Source organism: Bolinopsis microptera, chromosome 7 (genome assembly GCF_026151205.1).
Source record: "Bolinopsis microptera isolate Bmic1 chromosome 7, MBARI_Bmic_1.0, whole genome shotgun sequence".
Taxonomy (NCBI): Eukaryota; Metazoa; Ctenophora; class Tentaculata; order Lobata; family Bolinopsidae; genus Bolinopsis; species Bolinopsis microptera.
In genome coordinates this window covers 4842684-4851032 of record NC_087078.1, presented here as the reverse complement: position 1 = coordinate 4851032, position 8349 = coordinate 4842684, and the positions used below count along the sequence as shown (strand labels likewise).

General features: G+C 38.3%; 1 protein-coding gene across 5 annotated transcripts in view; it reads left to right on the top strand.

Moving 5' to 3' along the window:
• The first annotated feature begins 6721 nt into the window (after positions 1-6721).
• The window catches only part of LOC134817931 (annexin A11-like), a 114136-nt gene continuing 112508 nt past the window's right edge, over positions 6722-8349 (top strand). For 4 of the 5 annotated variants that reach the window (XM_063827302.1, XM_063827300.1, XM_063827301.1 and 1 more), the window contains exon 1: positions 6722-6747. The gene's annotated coding sequence lies outside the window, so the exon portion shown is untranslated. Of the gene's footprint in view, positions 6752-8349 lie in introns of all 5 variants that reach the window. The other variant, XM_063827299.1, reaches the window with a different exon arrangement.

Below are 8349 nucleotides of genomic sequence, written 5' to 3'. Positions count from 1 at the left end.
GCCGTTTATTTAAAGCCGCAACTTCCCTGGATTTTTATTTTCGAAATTTTCGATATTCAGTTCAATTTGTTTTGAAGTTATAATTATTTAATTTAAAAAATACGCGAGAATTCAAAAAAAAGTTTTATCGGTACATTTTTACTGACAATGGCTACTTAATCCAACGGAAGATATTGATGCTATTAATTATAACACAAATAGCGCGATGCTCTCATGGGCCATGGCTGAATGAGTGAAGATGACCACGTTAGCTTGTAATAGTGGTACGTTAGTGGTTGCTTAGCAACATATTGTCTTGACGATCAAATTAATTGTCACTATTGGACCTAGCCTGGCCGTAAACTCAATGGTCGGCTCACCTTTTTACAAATATAAACCACCATCTTCATTAATTTAAACTATCATCACTTTCACAAAATAACGGTACTGACCATCGTGTTGACTAAGATTAGGATTGTATGCGAACATAGAATAAATAGTAAAATTTAAAAATTTATTACCCATTTCGGCTTCCTCTCATTCTTGCTTAGAGAAAGCTAAAATGAGTACTAAGTAGCTGAGAACTCAACTCGAGAGGTCAAAGCTGCAAAAACGACAATTTAAAGTGTTTTTTCGTTTTTCTTATATTTACAATAACTCAGAATTGTCTCTGGTAAGTGACTACTTGCAAATCGTGTGTCCAAATTAATGTTACACGAATGATGGTATTATTATTATTAATAATATTGTTTGTTAACGGTACTCACATTCATTAAACACACATTTGATAAACCAAACAGTTCAGCAAGACTTCATTAATTAGACCTACTGTACTAAGATATTCCACGATATTATAGCAAACCTTTTTCTGCTGATCATCTAGAACTTCTAGTTGCGCCATGACAACTCAACACAATCCCATTACACTTTACGATCAATAAAATGCAATGGCGAAGGTCTTAGTTGTAAATAGACAAGGCAACTCATTTTGCCTAGGTAGTAATAACTTAACAAGCGCACCATATTAATCCCCACATTTATTGCATTGGTTTTATCGGCCCTCCAGGTTGATATGATTATGATAAATAGATCAGTTCACGGTTGTCTGTTTTCAAACCTGTCCCTTCTCCCTTGAAAGTAAATTGTTGTTAAAGTAAGTCATTTAAAAAATAAGTATAACCCATCATTGAGATTAACTTGGCAAAGGTTAGTTTTCCTGGAGGTGAATCTAGAAGTTGCTATATGTGTTTCTTAATACTTTACAAAGAAGTAAGAGAACATAGGCGGAGGATTGTAGTAACTTATAGATTCGTCAGGGTAGGCATTAATTGAATGAGAATTAGCGGGATGACCCAGTTAACAGTTTATCAAATACATTTTATGTCGATTTCCCGGAATTAGATAGACCCGCTAGCAATAACCTAGCAGCATCTGATAGAGACTTTGATTTTGAAACCATATATTGAAATTTATGCCACGTCTGACGTAATTTTATTATCATCAAAAGCATAGGACCATGATAGGTACTCAATACTGATTTGGTTGATGTGTGTGTGTGTGTGTGTGTGTGTGTGTGTGTGTGTGTGTGTGTGTGTGTGTGTGTGTGTGTGTGTGTGTGTGTGTGTGTGTGTGTGTGTGTGTGTGTGTGTGTGTGTGTGTGTGTGTGTGTGTGTGTGTGTGTGTGTGTGTGTGTGTGTGTGTGTGTGTGTGTGTGTGTCCCGGGGCACTGTGTGCGTGTCACGTGTCCCGGGGCGCTGTGTGTGTCACGTGTCCCGGGGCGCTGTGTGTGTCATGTGTCCCGAGGCACTGTGTGCGTGTCACATGTCACGTATCTTCGTGAATACAGATTAGGTAATGAGTAACATTTAACTGAAAACTGTGGTATCACTTTTCCGCAATTTGTAATTTTATCCTGTGATCCGGAACCAAATCCACGTGACTACTGACGCTAGCACTTATCAGCTAGCTATGCGTCCTGATTAGTGATTGGATAGCGCAAATATCACGTCACATATAGCGTCATATTATGGAACACGGGGCTTATAATAAGTCATAGGATATGCGTCCTTGAAGCATCAGGTATAACGTTACTCATACTGCCCTATATAAGATATATTTTTTATAATATCTTTGAGTTTATTTCTACTCTCATATCACTATCAGATTGTACAAGCAATGAACTTGCTGAGTGGCTCATTGACCATTTCCCAAGAATAGCTCTAATTGTTCCATAATCCAGCTATTATAGTTATAGTGTAATTTACTAAGTAATATTACAATTTTCATTTTATAATTCATCGAAATGTCCTCACGCACAGACCGCGGTTTGGATATTTCATAGTCGGACCGCGGTCAGACCGCCGCCACCGACAAATTTTGGCGTACATAACGCCGCCGCATAAAAGTAACACGGTGCACATCTCTGCCAATGTACGAAGATCCGTGTTTAAAATTGTATTTCGTTGATGTAGTTTTATATTGCACGTCAAACGCAGGCATTAGTTTCATAACCACTATCAACTTCAGGTGATGAATGTGCGCGTGAATTTGTTGTTCTTTGGTTCCTCCTATCTGATGGTGGCAGCTGTAGCTTTTTTGGGGAACCTTTATAGTATCAGAAAAATTTACACCATGTTAAAGGTGAAATGTTATTTAATCAACTATGATATTACACAATTTCACTATTACGAAAACATTTATAAAGTCATGTTAATATGACATACATTCCTTTCCAATAATATTATTAGTAGCGTGATCTAGTTTAAAGCAATATAAGTAGGGAGTGCTCACTGCTAGACTGCTAGTCTGCTAGTATTATCATCCACGTTCGGGAGCTTCTCTTGAAACCTCCCTCCTATGATTTCCTACTCTGTAAGGCATCTCAGATTGCTTGAAGGTCAGATTCTTTAGAGCATGCGTAGAACCTGTCTTGCTTTATGGTCCTGGAACATGGACACTAAAGAAAGAGTTCGAGAAGAGGCTAGACGGATGTTACACCAGACTTTTTATGAAGGCAAAGAAGATCTCCTGGAAGAAGTACCGTACCCTACGGTCCCTACTTCATATCACTTATATTCTCGCAAAACGTAGAGCTCGTTTACGTGTGTATAAATAATTTGTGAATGGTACTACTCTCACAATTTTAACAATTTTTTAGTATCTTCAAATGATCACGTGACCACACAACTTGACTGCTGACAGGGCAAGAAGCTCAGCAGGAAAGCTGCAGATAAGATTACAATTACAGTTACATCTCACCAGATATTCAGTAACATTAATGCCTAAGATAACTTTGCGATCGAAAAGCTCCCGAACGTGGATATATTAATATTTTAATAATAATATAGTATAAATATATAGTATATAAACCTTATCCTTTTTGCACGCCGGAATGTATAAATATACAGCTACTCGGGCTTTCCGTACTGCATATCTTTATTCACCCGGCGGACTAAAGCCCTTGTGTGGATATTTCATGCATTTTAGAGTGCTGTATGGAGAAGCATATTTATCTTACTACTATTTTGATACATAGTTTAAATCGTGATAAAAATTTACAGCTCGCAAAAAGAAAAGACAAATCTGCATTGAGAAGAACGAATCTGTACCTGATCTTACACATGAGCTTTAGCGACTTGCTATCTGGAATTCTTGCTACACCCTTTACTGGACTGACCCTTCTTTTTCAGGTTCTTTTTCAGGTTCTGATCGAACATTTAAAAAACTATCTGACAGTAAATCTGAACTTTGAATGACCTTATATTTAAATTTTAAAAATATTGAGAAAATCAGCAATGGTAGAGGAAAAATCATGTCAAATAAGTGAAACATTTATTTTGAGATGTTTAAAATCCCAAATAACCAACTTATCAACAGGCGTTAGGAGACGATTCTCCAAATCATTTCTGGCTCCACACAGTGTTCTGCAACGTTTCCGGTTTTGTTCAGTGCACCATGAGCAGAGTAACCATCATATTCGCAATGTTTCTAGTCGTCCTCAGAGTAATGGCTATATACCAACCTAAAACGGTAATATATTATAAACACCTTCGCGATACTGCTAGTGCTAAGGGACCGGATAGAAAATAAGGGGCGGCGTTATTTTGACCCGCTGTTTTGACCCGCTTTCTAAATAATCCCTGCACAGTTCTAATAATCCCACCCCTTATTCACTTAACCCGGTTTGGTTAATTGTTGAGTGATATTCAGATATTTCGTTTTAATTTTGGTAAATTTTATTCGCTATCATCGGACTAAATTATATTAACCTTTTTACTGCCTAACCACTGCTTAAAAAAATACTGTATTAAAAATCGAGTAAAAAATTATCTGCTAAAATTGGGAAACAATTTCATATTAATGTTCGTTCAAAATTATGTCCGACCAATTAACGTCTGATAAGGTAATGCTCAAATCTTTGCACTTATGAACCCCCTCTGTATGATTGATATTATGTTTACTCTCGGCAAAACCAAGCCGATTATTTTATATTTTGATAAGTCCTCAATGTCATATCCACAGATTTCGGAGGAGAGATTTCTGAAGGCAACAATTTATGTGGTCTACGCTACATGGTTGTTTTGCCTATTAATGTCCTGTATTCCCTTTTTCAAAGGTCTGCCATTTCCTCACTTGTTTTTCCTGTTAATGTCCTGTATTCCCTTTTTCAAAGGTCTGCCATTTCCTCACTTTTATAGATAAGTGTGGTTGGTGGTATGAGGTATCTATGGGACCACTGACCATTGTGCTATGCTGACAAGTAAAGTAATGAATTATAAGTTAAGAATTTCTTTTTCTTTCATTAAGCTTGATTGATCATTCAACGTTCAGGTGTTGAGTACAAATACAACAGAAACTATGAAATGGGGTGGTGGAGTATTGACGAAGTATTCCAATTCAAGCAAGGAGTGTTCATAGGTAATTAAAGTCTGTCCATAGAATAATAAAGTGACTATATGGATCAAATATTTCCATCACATTCTTCAAAACTAAAACGGTCCAAAGATTGGTATTGGCCAATTACACTCACCAGTTCTGTCTTTCTTTTTATCAGACACTAATTTACTGCAGGTTATTTGATAGTGGATACAATACCATTCGTTGTCCCTGGAATAGTGGTTCTAATCGGAACTGTTCTTGTCATCGTGAGTACCCCCTCTTTACGTACCACTCTTTATAAAATGTACACTCTGTATACATCTATTAGGATTGGTTTCGGCCTGACGCCCAGCGTACTTTACGATAAGGGCAGTAGTTAGTGTCCAATTAGTTATTGCCAAGTACTGCCTCCGGGTAGTGTTCTTCAATTGATAAGAATTGTAAATGAATGGGGAAAGCGGGCGACCGATTTTATTCTCGGTACCATTTTGCATTTGAGAACGGTAATTCAAATTGATATCATTTCCTTTTGTTTAGGAAAGGGAAACACTGGCAACGGTCCACTCGACCCAATTATGGGTTTTGGTAAAATAACTCAACCGATCATTTAACAATAAAACGACACTATATGGCTAATTAAAAAAATGGAAAGTTAAACTGATGATTTAAGAAAATCTGAATCCGTTGCAATTTATTAATTGTTGATTAGAATGACCATATAATGATGTTATGAATGTTGGCAGCAGACTTTTAATAATTTTTAATGGGAAATATTCTTTCTAGGTCGGTTTGAGGAAAGTTCAAAACTCTTCAAATGAGAGCAAAGTAAGCATAGGAAGAAAGACCCATTCTCATTTCCAAGTAAACTAGCTTCACGTTTCCAAGTAAACTAGCTGATCATGTCTCATTCACATTTCCAAGTAAACTAGCTGATCATGTCTCATTCACATTTCCAAGTAAACTAGCTGATCGGTTCTTTTGCGATACTCAAAACGCGACAGCTAGCGCTGGAAAGCGACAACTAGCGCTATCCAGCGCTAGTTGTCGCAATCCAGCGCTAGTTGTCGCTATCCAGCGCTAGTTGTCGCGTTTTGACTATCGCAAAAGAACCAGCTGATCATGTCTCATTCACATTTCCAAGTAAACTAGCTGATCATGTTTCGGCTATATGATGTATGTATATGTTAGAGCTGGTATGAAATGTACAAAATGTTTGATTTATAACACAGAAGAATGTTTAATTTATTACAAAGAAGCCACATTAAAATTGTTCTTAATCAGTTTTTAAAAATTTTATTAATCGAACTTTGACAAGGCCACTCTGACAACGCTGATGGTAGCAGGCTTGTTCCTGGTATCCTATGGGATGTGGTGGATAACCTCTGTTTACACGCTCTGCAAACTGGTGGGTCTAATTTTTAGTGTTACCACGGTTTCTTATTTCTTGTGTTACCATGGTTTCTTATTTCTAGTGTTACCATGGTTTCTTATTTTTAGTGTTACCATGGTTTCTTATTTCTAGTGTTACCACGGTTTCTTATTTCTAGTGTTACCATGGTTTCTTATTTCTAGTGTTACCATGGTTTCTTATTTCTAGTGTTACCATGGTTTCTTATTTCCAGTGTTACCATGGTTTCTTATTTTTAGTGTTACCACGGTTTCTTATTTCTTGTGTTACCATGGTTTCTTATTTCTAGTGTTACCACGGTTTCTTATTTCTTGTGTTACCATGGTTTCTTATTTCTAGTGTTACCACGGTTTCTTATTTCTAGTGTTACCATGGTTTCTTATTTCTTGTGTTACCATGGTTTCTTATTTCTAGTGTTACCATGGTTTCTTATTTCTAGTGTTTTAATACTTTCAACACTACTATATAACAAATAATTTGAGGCATGTCTAAAAACTATGGCAACGGAAGTCAGCCGATGTCAGAGTAAAAGCCAGCCGAAGTCCCTGGTTGTGAAGGTGGCATGAAGGGTAGGCAGCGGCAGTTCTCCTAGCATCCCCCAGCTTGTCTGGGGTCCTAAACTTCTCAATCAGGCTAGTAATTGAACATATATTTCATTTTAGATCCACATTTTACCTTAAATAACTTTAGATTGTTATCATTGATTGATCTATTTCCTTCCTCTGATCTGATCTATATTGATACTTAATTTACCCCCCAGATAAGTTTTACTCCCCTCTGCCCGTCTCTATTTTCAGGCCGTTACATTCCATTTTACGGGGAATGTCTGGTGACTGCTGCCTAGTACCCCGATTGCCATCCTGATCACCTGGTGTAACTTTGTCCATTGATGCAAACTCTCCCAACCCCACTTCTACCTTCCTTCATCACTGATTTTCTTCTCAGTGCCTCCCAGGAGCAGAAAAATCACATTCTGTCCCTCATTAATGACGATGAAGAAGAATTTAAAGATGCCATCGATATCCTCCCAGAAGATCATCCGACACCTTTCACCTCATCTGAAGAGTCCTTTATTAATCCCTCAACTCCTGAGCCTAAGAAGTTTTCGGATCTTGTTAAACATGTCCAGCTTGACCTTCCAAAGCCCCTGGCTGATGGGGTATTGGATGAACTTAAAACAATGAAGATTCGCACAAGAGGAACGAGAGTAAAGACCTTGTGGCTGAGTCCCCGCATTGAGTCCTACAAGTATGGAAGGGTGGTCAACAAGCCCCAACCAATCAGTCAGTTCCCCAGGATTGTTGAATTGATGAACATTGTCAACGGCAATAAGGCCACCTCTGGGAATATGACTGCTTGTTTAGTCAGCTGTATGTCCTGCAAAGGAGCTAACCTGAACTACCATGACGACAACGAACCATTAATAGATCAGGACAGTGATATTTGTACGGTGTCGTTCGGTGCAGCAAGAGAACTGTACTTTATAAGGAACGACAACAACCTCTCACACAGGAAAGGTACCCCTCCTCCCCCAGAATTCTCTGTGCCTGCGACAGACCAGTCTCTCAATATTATGAAGGCTGGCTGTCAGTCCAGATTACTGCATAGAGTTCCTCCGGGCCTTGAGACTGGTGTCAGATACAGTCTTTCCTTTAGGAACCTAACTGACCCACTCAACACTCCTACATCTTCTCTTTCCTCTCCTTCTCCTCATCATCCTTCTACTCCTCATCATCCTTCTACTCCTCATCATCCTTCTACTCCTCATCATCCTTCTACTCCTCCTCAACATCTTCCTCCTAACACTGACCTCCATTCAGCCCCCCCTAAGAAGAAGATCATACTTCTCGCTGGAGATTCATATTTTGAGCGACTGGATATTGAAAAACTGGCCAAGGGTAAACAGACAGTTTTCAAAGTCGCCAAGGGTGGTCGCAAGATTGATGCTGTATTACACTCAATCGAGCAATTTGTGAGAGACCACCCTGATCTAGAGATTAAGAAACTGTTTGTGTGTGTAGGAACTAACGACATTCGATACTGTCAGACTGGCATATTACACCTTAAAAGCCCTCTGCAGAACT